This window comes from Sciurus carolinensis, chromosome 6 (genome assembly GCF_902686445.1).
Source record: "Sciurus carolinensis chromosome 6, mSciCar1.2, whole genome shotgun sequence".
In the NCBI taxonomy this organism is placed as follows: domain Eukaryota; kingdom Metazoa; phylum Chordata; class Mammalia; order Rodentia; family Sciuridae; genus Sciurus; species Sciurus carolinensis.
In genome coordinates this window covers 72,487,867-72,504,001 of record NC_062218.1, presented here as the reverse complement: position 1 = coordinate 72,504,001, position 16,135 = coordinate 72,487,867, and the positions used below count along the sequence as shown (strand labels likewise).

At 33.4% G+C, this 16,135-nt stretch overlaps 1 protein-coding gene and 1 non-coding gene across 2 annotated transcripts in view; one reads left to right on the top strand and one right to left on the bottom strand.

Annotated features, from left to right (window-relative positions):
- Nucleotides 1–16,135, bottom strand: part of Rasa1 (RAS p21 protein activator 1) — a 107,662-nt gene that overhangs the window by 75,698 nt on the left and 15,829 nt on the right. The gene's annotated exons all lie outside the window — the stretch shown is intronic.
- On the top strand, nt 6,004–6,111 carry LOC124987698 (U6 spliceosomal RNA). The gene has a single exon (XR_007109227.1). It is a non-coding gene; the product is annotated as a U6 spliceosomal RNA (small nuclear RNA).

Below are 16,135 nucleotides of genomic sequence, written 5' to 3'. Positions count from 1 at the left end.
TAGAAAAGGAAAATAAAATACAAAAATAAATAAATAAAAAGGTTGGCTGCTTTTAATCATCTAAGAGCTGTTGAGGAAATCAGAACTTCATGAATCAACATTTCAGAAAAAGTAGGAACCTCGAAAAGTAAGGTGCCATTCAGCAACCACTTGATATTTTTTCCTCAGAACATTGTCTACTGTGGTCGCAAAGCAGGAGGCTGAGAATCCATGCAAAAGACCCAGATCTTCTGCCTGGATTATAACAGGAAGAAAAGAATCCAATTGAATTTTCATCAGTCTCACAAAGTTGGTGGAACGAATATTAAAAGATGTAAAGGGCCAGGATTTAAGCCATAAAAGGGAGAGAGAGAGAACTGAACCATAGGCTGAACTATTTCCCCTCTAGACACCTTCAATGAATTCTGAAGCTACACTGATAAGAAATGAAGCAAACCCTATACAGCAAAAAAGGAGTATGAAATTTTGTTATCCAGGTGATCTGATTGCATTCTATCAGCCTAACAGAAGGAAAAAGTCATCTTTTATAGCAAACTATCATTCAGATAGATATTCTATAAATTACTGAACACAATGTCTGGCATTTAATTAAAACTTAACAGCACGCCAAGACACAGGACACAATGAGGGACAGGGGGAAAGAAAATAAACAAAAGTATAATATATTTAGAAAAAAACAAAAATTTGTTTTTTTGAGAAATAAAATCAACAGATCCTAGCAAGACTGATAAAAGATGAAAATGTCACAAATTATCAATTTTTCAGAACCACAGGTGAGTGACTTTTAAAATTATAGACAGAGGGCTGGGGATTTAGTTCAGTTGGTTCCATCCCCAGCACCGCAAAAAAAAAAAAAAAAAAAAAAAAAAAAAAAAAAAACATATATATATAGACAGAGACTTTAAAACAACAATTAATTGGGGCTGGGGATATAGCTCAGTAATCCACCACCTGCCTAGAGTGCCTGAGGCCCTGGGCTTAATCCACAGTATTGGAGTGGACCCAATAAGAAGAAGAAACAGCACATGAGCACACACCATCATCAAAACATATCACAGCAAAGTTGCTAAAAACCAAGAACAAGACTGAATTACAAAAGTGATCAGAACAGAAAGACATTATCTTCAATGAAATAGCAGTAAGAATTTTTGCTAACTTTAAAAAAGTACTCCAAGTGAGACAAAATGGAGTATCTTTACATTTTCTAAAGAAAATAACTGAACACAGAGACAATATCCTTTGGAACGAGAACAAGTACGCTTTCAGATAAACAGAAAGCAAATCTGTTGGCAGTAGATGTTTACCAAAAAAAACCTAAAAGAAGCCCTGTAGGCACAAAAAAAGTTCCTACAGAGAAGGGTAGAAATGCAGCATAAAATGAAAGCATCAAAAACAATAAAATCATGGGTAAATCTAAATGTACACTGAATTTATAAAAGCAATAATAATCATATTTAATATGTACTAAAGCATACCTACAATGAAAATGCAGGACAGTAATGTAAAAAGCAGGAGAAGGGTAAGGAGGATTCAAGTATCCTAAGCTCTTAAAATTGTTAGGAAAGTGATAAAAATAAAAATTTTCAATGGACTATAATAAGCAAACAATATATGGTGTAATCTCTAGAATAATTACTAAAAGACTAAGATTACCAGACTGTATAAAAAAAGAAAATCCATTTAAGACAGAGACATCTTAAAAAAGAATGCAGAAATGTTGAAAAGGATGGAAAAAGTTATATCACACTATTGCTAATCAAAAGTTCATGTGTTAAGCAATGCAATAATGTTTAAAGTTTGAATCGTGAGGGCTGACAGACCACATCAGCGATTTAATCATTCGTTGGATTTTAATAATCTGAATGGATTTAGTAAAAGATTATGAAAATTATAGGCAAGTGGGACATGGCTGAAGGAAGTAGGTCACTGGGGGTGTGTCCTTTGTGACTGTATCTGTCGTTAGTCCCTTCCCCTCTCTACCTCTCTGTCTTTGGTTCCCAAATGCCATGCACTGAGCCATTTTCCTCCACCACACCTTTCCAACATGATGTTTCTGTCTTGGAGCCAGTCAACAATGGACTGAATCTCTGAAACTGTGAACCTCTGGCCAAAATAAACCTTTTCCCCTCTAAGTTCTTGTCAGGTATTTTGGTCATAGCAGTGAAAAGCTAACTAACAAAACAAACAAGATTTTAAGACAAGAAATATTATTAGAGGTTATAAAGGGTTTTTCACGATAAAGCGGTCTTTTCATTGGGAATTTAAGCTAATTCTAAATGTGCATAAACCCAATAACGCAACATGAAAATATGTAACTTATAAATAGAACTACACGTAGTTCTAAAGAGAAATGCATACCAAAAAAACCCTGAAAACCAATATATCCACAACCATAGTGGAATGAGGCACTTTATATATTTTATATATATGTATACGCTTTATATATTTATATATATTTTTCAGTAGTGCATAGAAGATGCAGACAAAAATATAAATTCCTTTCAAGTGAATATAGAACATTTACACAAAAATGACAAGCTGAATCAAGCAAGTCCCATTTCAAAGGGCTGAAATCATTTAGGGTAAGTTCTCTAGACTTTATGGAATTAATCAAGAAATCATTTATCCTTCCCAAAAAATAAAACTTCTAAAGCTCCCAACTATTTAAAAATTAAGTATTTTATTTCTTAATGACTCTTGAATAACAGAAGAAATCAAAATGGAAACAGGTCATATATCAATATGTGACATGCAGCTGAGCCTATACTTTGAGAGAAATCTGTAGTATTAAATGCTTACATTAAAGAAAAAGAGGCCAGACAGAGGTACATACCTATAATCCCAGCTATTTGGAAGACTGAGGCAGGAGGAACACAAGTTTGAGAATGGCCTGGGCAACTTTGCAAGACCCTACCTGTTACAAAATAAAATTTAAAAAGCTAGGGATGGAGCTCAGTGTTCGAGACCCTGGGTTCAATCCCTAGTACAAGGAGCAGGAAGGGAGAGACTGAGAACAATTATTTAAGGATCTACCTCAAGAAATTAGAAAAAGAACAAAAAGCTAAACTGAAAATGCAGAAATAAAACAGTAGAGAATAGAATTAATGAAATCAAAATTATAAGTATAAAATAAAACTTTAGGAAAAAAAGTTGGTTTTTGGGAAGACTAATAAAAATGGTAGATTTTAGCAAGGCTGGACAAATGAAAAATAAGGTCACAAATAATCAATTTCAATAATGAGAAAGAGATATCCTACAGATCCTACAGAAGAACAATCAGTTATACTATTATATGTCAAGAACTACTGCAAGCATAGACAAGTAAATCAACAAGAAAAATCTGTAAGTAACACTCACACACATATATTACCGTTGATTTATGACATAATTGAGCCTGAAAATGATGGGCTTTTTAGTTTATAGAAACTGGTCAACTGAATTTTTTTTTCTTTTTTGTTAGCAGGGCTTGAACCCAGGGGTGCTTTACCACTGAGCTACATTCCCAGCTCTTTTTGTTATTTGGAGACGAGGTCCTCGCTAACTTGCTGAGACTGGCCCTGAACCTGCAATCCTCCTGCCTCAGCCTCTAGAGTTGTTTGGATTACAGGTGTGTGCCACGGCGCCCGGCTTGGTTATCTATATTTTTAATAAGTGAGTCTTGACCTTTCTTGTTCTATACACATGAATCAATTTGATACTCATAGTACATCTAAAAGGGAAAGATAAAAATATAAAGCTTCTATGAAAAAATATGTAAATGCATTCATATCCTTATGGCATGCAATGATTTCTTAAGCTTGACAAAAATGTACCAATCATAAAGGAAAAAATCTATTAAAATTAAGAATTTCTGTTCATAAAAACAGCAATAATACAGTTGAAAGGGCAAGATGTAAAACTGAAGACATCTTTAACATGTATATCCACCAAAGGACTCACAGATGAAATCAATATGACAAAAAAGAGGACAAACCAACAGAAAACTGGCGAAGACATGTAAAACTACTTTATAGAAGAGGTTATCCAAATGGTCATTAAACATGTGAAAAGATACATATCTTCTTTAGTCAGCATATCAGGAAAACACAAATTCTAAATACAAAGACTTTTACCACCTGCCAACTACAACCACTACCATGAAAAGGATAAACAATATTAAGTATTGACAAAAGCGTGGAACAACTTGAACTTTAACACATTGCTGCTCAGATGTGAACTGGCATAAACACTTTGCAAAACTATTTTGCACTCTCAGGCTTATTATGTAACATCCTATGATCCAGCAATTTTGATCCAAGGTATATTTAACTAACATAAATGTATACACATGTTCATCAGAAGTCACTGCAGGAAAAACTCATAGTAATGCTATGTGTAATAGACAAAACTAGATGCAGCCTAAACTTGACATCACCATTAATAGAGATAATAACACACTGTGGTATAGACACATTGTAACACTACAAGCAATGAAAATCAATGAAATAGTGCTATAAGCACCAATGTGGATAAATCTCATAAAACTAACACAGTTAATGAAGTAAGACACAAAAGAATATTATATGATTCAATTAAACAAAATTCAAAAAGTAAAAAATAAACTACAGTATAAGAAGTCAGGATTCTGTTTACCCTTGGGAGAGTTAGTATGGGTATCAGTCTAGGTACAGACACAAATGGACATCTGGCTCCTTGATTAAAATACAGACTACACATGTACCATCTGCTTGTTCAAATTCATTAACATTCGCAATAAACACTTAAAATGCTATGTTTAATGTGTCATACAAATAAAAAGCACACTTAAAAGTGTAATTCTAAATACAAAAAAAAACCTTCATCAGAAAACATTTAACATTATAAGGGAGCACACTTAAAAAATATTAGAGTTAGTGTGCGTGTGTACAAAACAATTACTGGGGAATCAAATATATATATATATACACTAAATACTTCAAAACAGTGCACTGTCCAGACATAATCTTTCCCCTCATATATCTCATCATCTTGTACTGAACTCCCAATACTGCCTTATGTTTACATAAGTCAACATTTTGGTAACTTTTGTCAATTCTTTCATGTTTTGTTCAACAATTTAAAACTTTAGTCAGCATTAGCAGCTGAATTCAAGGGTGACACAGGCAGGCCCTAGTCCTGCTTCATTTCTTCTGTCTTTACATGCCTCATATTCACTGAGGACAGAGATATAACAGGAATCCATGCTTCTATTCATTTAGCATGTGTATTTTTATACCTCTCAGGATTTTGTCGCTATTTTTCACTTTCTATGTTAATTATTATATAAACTTCAATAACATCACTTTTTAAACTTTTCAAAAAAACTCTGAATAGTTTATCTTCACATAAAAGTTCTTCCATCCTCAGTATCCTTACTCTAGAACTCATCATTTTAGCATGCTTAGAACAAAACAATCAAAATTATAGATATTTCAAACACAAATGCATGTGATTTTATTCAAAAATTTTCTGTTATGTTTCTATAATTGTCATTAGTAAGCAGAATAAGCTTCTTGGCTAAGAAGGCTTTCCTATTCCCTTCAAATCTAAATAAGTACTACTAAGGTATCTTTTCTTGCTCCACTGGTCATCTCTTTGGACTATAATGTGTGTCCAAAAAAAAAAAAAATTACAGGAAAACAACATGATTTCTTGGCATTGATGTCTCCATATAAGTGTTAACACTCCACTCACTTACATATTTGATTTCCTTGCTCTTTCAATATTTATATTTAGGTTTCCGCTGGGCATGGTAGCAAAAACCTATAATCTCAGTTACTCAGTGGGGGTGCTGAGGCAGCAGTATGACAAGTTTGAGCCACTTAGTGAGACTCTGTCTCAAAATTAAAAAAATAAAAAGGGCTGGATTCAACGTCCAGTACCACCAAAAATGTATCTTTCTGATTCTTGTGACAATTCACAGCGGTCTCACCTACCACCAGAAGATAAGTGTCAAATGTTTCCCTTCTATAGAAACCACATACAGTGCTTGCTCTACAGCACATAAACTAAAAGTTAGAATGATACAGAGGAAAATCAGCATGGCCCCTGCTCAAAGATGGCATGCAAATTTGTGAAGCATTCTGTATTTTTTAAGTATTCGTATGACACCCACACACACAGAGCTAACTAAAATAATAGGTCAATTTACCTGACAGTAATAAGTACTTCGCTACATATGTAAATCAAAATATCAGGTAATATACCTGAAATTTATATAAAAAAGTAAAAAGAACCATATATAAACTTTACATGTAAAATACATATTATTAAGGTCTTTTTGAAAATTATTAGAACATCAACATCTCTGTGAATTTAAAAGATGCTACCATTATCCACAAAAGGAAATGCTGAATCATGATAAAGTTATTTTTCAATACAGTAATTCACTAAAAGCATTGAAACAACAAACAGGTTTTCCAAAGCCTACACTATGGGTCCTTTTACTCCAAGCACCAGGTAGAAAAAAACTTATAATTGCTATTACAGTGTTTCTCAAAACATGCTCTGTTCACTAAACATGAAAGTTTAGGAAAAGCAGAGTTAAACAAAAAGCAGTTTAATATATTTAAGACTTTTAGAATTCTCCTGCTAATGTGCATTCTTGTTTTACGAAAGGAAAAAAAAAGCAGACTTAAAATGCAGAAGTTACCAAATTATGTAACTGTTGAAAAGGTCAAAGAATACAAATTCCTTTCACTACACAATGAAGTGCATCATTTAAGAAATGCTGTGACATGCTCATGAAACAGTTAATACTTGTTAATACTAGTTCCCTCTTTGTTCAAAACTCTCTTCTGATAAAACATCTACCATATTTTTCTAGGTTTCAATTAAATATATCAACAAATATTAAAAATAAAACATCACTTTCAAATGTACTGTAGTAAAAAGAAGAAATGCAAGCTAAATGACTGTCTAAAAAGGACAGTTAAATATTTATAAACAGGAATTTTTTAAAACCTACCAAATTTCATCTTTTTGCTAGTTTGAAAAACCTGTTCCCCTTACTTTGCTATCTCCTCTAACAACCTTTCTTTTTAATTTTTTTTTATTTAGCTTTTAATTTTTTACAAACTGCATTTTAATTCACTGTACACAAATGGGGTACATAATTTCATTTCTATGGTTGTACACAATGTAGATTCATACCATTCATGTACTCATACATGTACACAGGGTAATGATGTCTGTCTCATTCCACTATTTTTCATACCCAACTCTCATTTCCTTCTACATATTCTAAAGTTCCCCCATTATTCTCTCTTTCCCACCCCCCCCCCGACCCCCATTATATATCATTCTCCACTTATGAGGGAAAACACTGGGTCTTTGGTTTTTTGGGCTTGGCTTACTTCACTTAGCATGATATTCTCCAATTCCATCCATTTATTTGCAAATGCCATAATATTATTCTTTTTTATGGCTGAATAGTATTCCATTATGTATATATACCAGAGTTTCTTTATCCATTCATCTGTTGAAGGGCATTTAGGTTGGTTCCACAATCTAGCTATTGTGAACTGAGCTGCTATAAACATTGATGTGGCTGTGTTATTGTAGTTTGCTGATTTTAGGTCCTTTGGGTATAAACCGAGGAGTGGGATAACTGGGTTAAAAAGTGGGTCCATTCCAAGTTCTCTGAGGATTCTCCATACTGCTTTCCAGAGTGGCTGCACCAGTTTGCAACTCCACCAGCAATGTAAAAGTGTGTCTTTTTCCCCACATCCACGCCAACATCTATTATTGTTTGTGTTCTCCATTCTAAATTGGAGTAAGATAAAATCTTAGAGCTGTTTTAATTTGCATTTCTCTAATTATTAGAGATGTTGAACACTTTTTCACATATTTATTAATTGCATGTGTGTCGTCTTCTGTAAAGTGTCTGTCCAGTTCCTTGGTCCACTTATTGACTGGGTTCTTTGTATTTTTGGTGTAAAGTTTTGTAAGTTCTTTATAAATTTTGGAGATAAGTGCTCTATCTGAAGTGCGTGTAGAAAAGATTTTCTCCCACTCTGTAGGCTCTCTCTTCACATGCAGACCAATGGTACAGAACAGAAGACACAGACAAAACCTCATAAACACAGTCACCTCATACTAAACAAAGGAGCCAAAAATATACAATGGAGTTCAACAAATGGTGTTGGCAAAACTGGAAATCCACATGCACTTAAATGAAATTAAACCTCTATCTCTCACCCTGCACAAAACTCAACTCAAAATGGATCAAAGACATAGGAATTAGACCAGAGACCCTGTACCTAATAGACAACAAAGTAGGCCCAAATCTTCATCATGTTGGCTTAGGATCAGACTTCCTCAACAAGACTCCCAAAGTGCAAGAAATCAAAGTAAGAATCAATAAATGGGATGAACTCAAACTAAAAAGTTTTTTTCTCAGCCAAGGATAACAACCCTTCTTTTAAAAGCCTTTCAAATTCCCACAAACCAATCTCTTTCCAATCCCTTTAAAAAATAACTTAAAGTTCCTTCCAGCCAGGTACAGTAGCACGGGTCTGTAATCCCAGGGACTCAGGAGGCTGAGTCAAAAGGATTCCAAGTTCAAGGCCAACCTCAACAACTTGGCAAGGCCCTAAATAAGCAACTAAGGGAGACCCTGTCTCACAATTTAAAAAATGAAAAGGGCTGGGAATGTGGCTCAGGATTCAACACTCCTAGATTCAATCCCTGGCACAAAAATAACAACAACCACCCTCCTTTTAGCCAAATCCAGATTCCTATCTGGCAATAACAAAGTTAGAAGTCACCACTCCATTCTAACAAAAAAGTAATAAGGTAAAACTGAAAAATCAACACTCTTGTTAAATACTTCAGAAAACTGAGAGACTGGCAGATACAGAAAATCACAACTTATCAGAACTGAAACCCATAAGAAAACCCACAGAGAAACTTCCCTGGGAACCAATGCCAGAGTAGAGAAGCCTCAGTTTGATTAAGTCTGAGAGTTATAAACTCCAGGGAACCCAATCATATGGTTTCAACTCCAAGAACCCTCCCAGGTACCACAGTAAACATAGAAGACACATCTCCCCATGCTTGTGGTTTGGAGAAGGGGAAAGAGGAACAATTTTAAAATATACTAGAGCATTCTATTTTAACAAGGCCTGCCTTCAGGAAAAATGAATTTACCAAAGTCAAACATACATGTAGGAAAGGAAATACACAACTCCAGGTCCCTTTAGCGACATACTATTAAAAGGCAAAAATCACAGATTAAAGAGATAGCAAAAGCATCAAAACCAGACATGTCAAGGGATTTAGGAATTATTAGATGGGGAATTTTTTTAAAAACCATGATTAATATGCTACATGTTTTAATGAAAAGGGAAGACAACATTTAAACATATGGATAATGTAAATAGGGAGATGAAATTGTAAGGATAAAAAAGTACTAGAAATCAAAACACTAACAGAAATAAAGAATGCTTCTAGAAGACTGATTAGTAGACTGAACACAGCTGAGTAAAGGATCTGAGCTTACATTTATCAATAGATACTGTTTCCAAAAGTGAAAAGAAGAAAAAAACTGATTTAAAAAAAAAAAAAAAATCTGAAACAACTACCAAAGGTCTAATGTAAAAAACAACAACAAAAAAAAAAAAAAAAAAAAGAAAGAAAAACTTTCATTAGTGCATTTGAGCAAAATATACTAGTTGGGTTCATTTTGACATAATCATACACGCATAGAATTTAATTTGCTCCATTTCAGTCCCGAGTGCCTCCTCTTCTCCCTCTCCACTTCCCTCCCCCTATTTCCCAAAAAATATAATTTCTGTATAATATGAAAAAGAGAAGGTAAAGAAAAAGATACAGAAAAAATACTTGAAACAATGACTGAGAATTTCCCCAAAATAATGTCAGATCCATAAAACTCCAAACAAGATAGATGCCCCACAAAAAAACACATCTTTGCATATCACATTCTAGCTTCAAAAAAATCAAAGATAAAGAAAAACATCTTGAAAGAAGCCAGAAGTGAAAAACACTTTACCTAAAGAGGACCAAAGATAAGGAACTGCCTGGCATCTCAGAAACAATGCAAGCAAGAAAATGGAGTAAAATATTTAAAGAGTTAAAGAGGAAAAGCACACCAACCTAAAATTTTGTACCCTGCAAAATTATCCTTCAAAAGTGTAGGATAAATAAAGACATTCTCAAAGAGAAAATGAATAGATTTGTTGTCAGTAGATCTGTCTTGCACAACATGTTAAAGAAGCCCATCAGAGAAAAGAAAAATGATATGGGTTTCTATCCATTCTGATCTACATAAAAAAAAAAGAAAGAAAGAGCACAAAAGAATGTATAAGCAAACCTAAAAGGTAAAATAAAATATTTTTTTCTTAATCTAACGGGTTAACAGTTTGTTCAACATAATAGCAACGAAGTATCCAAGTATGCAAGCTTGTAAATAGAACAAATGCCTGACTCCTAGGATACAAAGTACAGAAAGAGGTAAGTAGGAATATTTTGTTACTCTAAAGTATTTGCACTACAGATGAAGGAGTATAGTATTACTTGAAAATGGATTTGGATGTTATAAATGTATACTGTAAAATCTCAAGTAAACACTTTTTAAAAAGCCTTTAAAATTGTAATTAAAATGCTGAGGGAGAATAGAAACATAAAATATTCAATTAAAATCACAAAGAGCAAAAGTATGGAAGATAAAAATGTACAACAAAAAGGATAACTCATAGAATAAATGATAAAGATGATGGATATTCATCTTACTACTCTACACATCAATAGTCTAAATATATTAACTTAAAGACAAATTGTCAGAGTGGATTAAAAAATGAGACTCATATGAAGAAGAAACCCATTTTAAATATAAAATATGTGCAGATCAAAAACAAAGGAATGGATAAAATACACCATGCTAACACTAATCAGAAGAAGATAGAAGCAGGACACAGTGGTGTATTGTCTGTAATTCCAGCAACTCAGGAGACTGAGGCAGGAGAATCACAAGTTCAAGGTCAGCCTCAGCAACTAAGCAAGGCCCTATGAAAATTAGTGAGACCACATCTCAAAACAAAAAATAAAAAGATCTGGGGATGCAGCAATGGCAAATTGTCCCTGAGTTAAATCCCACTGACCTGCAAAAAAGGAAGACAAAACAGACGTCACTATTTTAATTTCCTACAGAGAAGACTTCAGGGCAAGCAAAGTCATCGGGGATACAAAGGAGTATTACATAGTGATCAAGGGGTCAGTAACCTAAGACATATGTTTGTTAATGTGTATGTGCCTAACAAAATTAAAATGCATGAGGAAAAAACAGAACTGCAAGTAGAAATACATGAATGCACCATATAATTTAGAATTCAACATGATTCTATCAAAAATTGATAGACAGTAGGCAAAAAATCAGTGACTCAACAAATTCTCAATCAACTGAATATAAATAACATCTATAAATGACTTCATCAAACAGTAGATTACACATTCTTTTCAAGTACACAAGGAACATTTACCAACATGGCCCACACTCTGGGCCATAAAAGATACCACAACAAATTTATAGAAATAGAAACCCACAATATTTTCTATCAGACCACAATGGATTTAATCTGGAAATCAATAACAAAAACAAAGCTAGAAAATCCCAATACATGAAGATTATACAATACACTTCTTAAGAACACATGGCTCAACTACAGACCAATCTCTTTCATGAACACAGATGTGAGCATTCTCCCAACAAAATACTAGCAAATGAAATCCCACAATGTATAAAAGGAATTACACACCACAATTTATCAAGGCTGATTAAAGATTTTAAAAATCAATTAATGCAATCAATCACATCAACAGGGTAAAAATGAAAAATCACAAGATATCAGTGGATACAAAAAACCACTTCCACAACTAGATAAAGAACATTTACCAAAAAATTCTATAGTAAGCATCACACATAATGGTAAGAACCTCAAAGTTATCTCACTAAGATGGAGAACAAAGCAAGATTTGCCTTACCATTTTATTCCTCCTACCACTAGTTTTAAACATAGTACTTGAAGCAATGGCTAATGCAATAAGATCAAAAAAAGAAAAAAAATTTTAAGTAAAAGGTATACTGACCGAGAAGAAATAAAACTACCTTTGTCCGATAAAGACGTGTCAGATGACATGACTGTCAATGTAGAAAAAAGAAAAAACACCTCACAGAACTAATAAGCAATTATAGCAAGGTTGCAGGATACAAGAGTTAATGGCTTTCCTATATAAACCAACAATGAAAAAGTGAAATCTGAAAATTAAAAACACATTACCATTTATAATAGCATCCAAAAATATATATACAAAATAATTAAGTGTAAATCTAAATAAAATAGGTACAAGATCTGTATGAGGAAAACTACAAAATTCTGATTAAAAAAAAAAGCAAAGAACAACAAAATAAATGAAGAAAAAGTCCATGTTCATGGATAGGGAGACTCAATATTATCACAATGTAAGTTTACAACCTGCTATACACATTCAATGCAAACCCAACCAAAATCCCAGTTGGTTAGTTTGTGGATATCAACAAACTAATTTTAAGGTTTATATGGAGAGGAAAAGATCCAGAAAGGCCATTTTAATATTGAAAGGTAAAAACAAAGTTGGAGAGCTGGAAATCACACCATAATGCTACTGTAATCAAGACAATGTGGTATTGGCAAAAGAATATACAAGTAGGTCAACAGAATAGAGACTCAGACTCAAATAAATATAATCAACTAATCTTGACAAAGGAGCCAAGGAAACACAAAAGGAAGCAAAGACAGTCTTTTCAACAGATTATGCTGGAAAGACAGATATTAAAAAAAAAAAAAAAAAAAAATAGAGCCTAGACACTGACCTCATTTCCTTCACAAAACTTAACTCAAAATACATCATAGATCTAAATGTTAAAATTAAAACTCCTGGAAGAAAAACTAAATAACCTTGGGAAGGGTGCTAACCTCTTACATAAAACATAAAAATCACAATCTATGAAAACAATCAATAAGATATACTTCATTAAAATTAAAATTTTCTGCTCTGTGAAAGACAAGAGAATAAAAAGACAATTCACAAATTAGGAAAAAATATTTGCCAAGACACATCTAATAAAGGACTTATTCAAAAATATACCAAGAACTCTTCACTAAGAAATCAACCTGCTTAATAAAATGAGCAAAAGACCTGAACAGCCATCTTACCAATTACATACAAAGATGGCAAATAAGCACATGAAAAGATATTCAATATCATGTAATTAGAAAATTGCAAATTAAACAAGCTAACACTGTACACCCAATATCATGTAATTAGAAAATTGCAAATTAAACAAGCTAACACTGTACACCCATAAAAAAGTCCTGAAACTAAAACACTGAAAACACAAAATGCTGAAGGATGTGAAACAACAGAAATACTCACTGCTGGTGGCAATGCAAAATGGTACAGCCACTTTGGAAGAAAATTCGGCAGTTTCTTTCAAAAAAAACTAAACACAGTCATATTATAAACTGTGATTCTGAAGGTTTGGTGCCATGTGTGGTGGTATTAAGAGGTAGTGAAACCTTTAAGTGGGTCTTGTGGGAGGTAATTAGGTCACAGAGCATTGTCACTAGATGGGATTAATAATGGTTTCCTATAGTACGTGAATTCTCTCAAGAACAGGTTGTTATAAAGTGTGGCCACTTCATGTAGCTGGCCCTTTCTACATAAGACCATTTTTTCTTCCACTTCTCCTTCACTTTGTGATATAAGTCAAGGAGGCTCTCACCAGAGGTCAAATAGTTGGGATGCCCAATCTTGAACTTTCAGCTTCCAAAACTATAAGCTAAACCTCTGTTTTAAAATAAAGTGTTCCCCCTCAGAAATTTTGCTATAGTAACTGAAAATGGACTAAAACACTATGCTAGTTAGAAACAGGGTTTCTTAATATCTGCTCAAAATAAACTGAAAACTTTTTAAGTCCACATAAAAACCTGCACATGTAACTGTTTATGGCAGCTTCATTCATAATAACCAAAACTGGAAGCAATCAAGATGTCCTTCAGTAGCTGAATGGGTAGATGGTTGTACATTGAGACACTGAAATATTATTCAGTGCTAAAAAGAAAAGTACTATCAAGTCATGAAAAGACAGGGAAGAATCTTAAGTACACATTACTAAGTGAAAGAAGCAAATCTTATAAGGTTAAATACTATATGATTCCATCTATATTACATTCTGGGAAAAGGCAAAACTATGGAAATAATAAAAAAAAGAAGAGTAATGACCAGGGATTTTGGGAGAGGGAGGGATGAATAGGAAAAATATAGATGATTTTTAGGACAATGAAACTATTCTGTGTGATACTACAATGGGGGATATACATAACATTTGTGAAAACCCACATGTATACCACCAAGAACGAACCCTAACGTAAACTATAAACTGTGTGATAACTGATGTGCCAATGTAGGTTCATCAACTGTAACAATGTACCGCTGTGCTGTCAAAAGTATGAGAGGGTGTAGGTGGACCAGAGAACTTAGTGTGATAGGTTGGGTGTATATATAATGGGAATTCCATACTTTCCCTACTTTTGCTGCAAATCTGAAACTGCTCAAAAAATAGTTCATTAATTTTTGAAAAGTGAGTTAAGGGAAACAAACATTCTTTTCTGCCTATCCAGAAGTAGTCACCATTTTACTTAAACTGCATTCCTCTGACCATTAGGTTCATTTGCATCCTCCTTGCCCTGTCGGGTTGGGGGGTGGGGGGGATCACTGCAAAACATGAAACAAAAGGGAAAGGTGTTAGGAGCAAGAGTTTGACTCAGAACTAGCCATTTAACTTGCTGGTTGTCAGATGTCATTAACAATAGCCAAGGTGACTTAGTGTATGCAACTCAATCTGGATTTAGTCAAATTTGAAAAATTGACTTAACCTAAGGTTGTTGATCTATTCTAACAAAGGTCACAAGTGATTAATAAAGAAACCACAAGGCCAATTAATCCATTAATAAAAAATAAGCCTGTTTATATCTCTGCCCAGCTTAATCTTCCCAGCAAGCTTGCCAAAGGGGGATGCCAAACTATAATCATTACTTGTGTAATGGCAAATGTCAACTAGTAAATTTCAAAAACATAATTAATAGGCCAAAAAAATTAACACTTCACAACATCATTACAAGAGGATAATAAATGATTCCAGTAAAAACCATCAATGGATACTGAAACAACTGGGTATTTATTGATTATTTATTACCGAAAAAGAAAAAGGTACCTTTTATAATGGCAAAATCTGATAGAAATCACTGTAACCAAGCTCAAACTTATGTACATCATTAATAGGACAACTGACATCTGCACCAGCATGTTATGCATTAAGAACTCATGACCAATGGAATATTTCTGCCAGGAATGGTTAACCTGAATCTAATTATGAGAAAGCAATCAAATATTGAGATACATTCTGGGGGGTGGGGGGAATCCGTTCTGGATTCTTCAAAAATGTTAATGTCATGAAAGAAAAAAAAAAAAAAAAGAGCTGAAGGACTTGTTCTACATTAAAGGAGACTAAAGGGACATACAATTAAATGCAATTCGTTAAAATTAAAAAGCAGATATAAAAGACATTATAACAACAATTAAGAATGTTCACATAATATTATATTGATGGTAAATTCATTATATTTGGCTATGAAGGCTATTTCCTTATTCTTTGAAAATTCATGAAGATTTAGTATTTAAGAGAGAAAGGACAAAAACTCTAATACAAACAGCTCAGAATAAATAATACATACAGATGTATAAAGAAAAAGATAAAATAATAAGGTGAAATGTAAAGTTTAGTAATGGATATATGGTCATTTGTTATAGTATTTTTACAACTTTGTTGCAGATTTCAAATTTTTTAATACAAAAACTTGTGGGAGAGTTTACTTACTGAGCACACAAAAACTTGTGGGAGAGTTTACTTACTGAGCACACAAAAACTTGTGGGAGAGTTTACTTACTGAGCATGCAGTCTGAACAACAGGATAAAGATAATTCATCTATATAATGAAAACATTTATATAAAAGTAAAATAATAGTAACTGCAACCAGAAAGACAGGTTTCTTCCTTGGA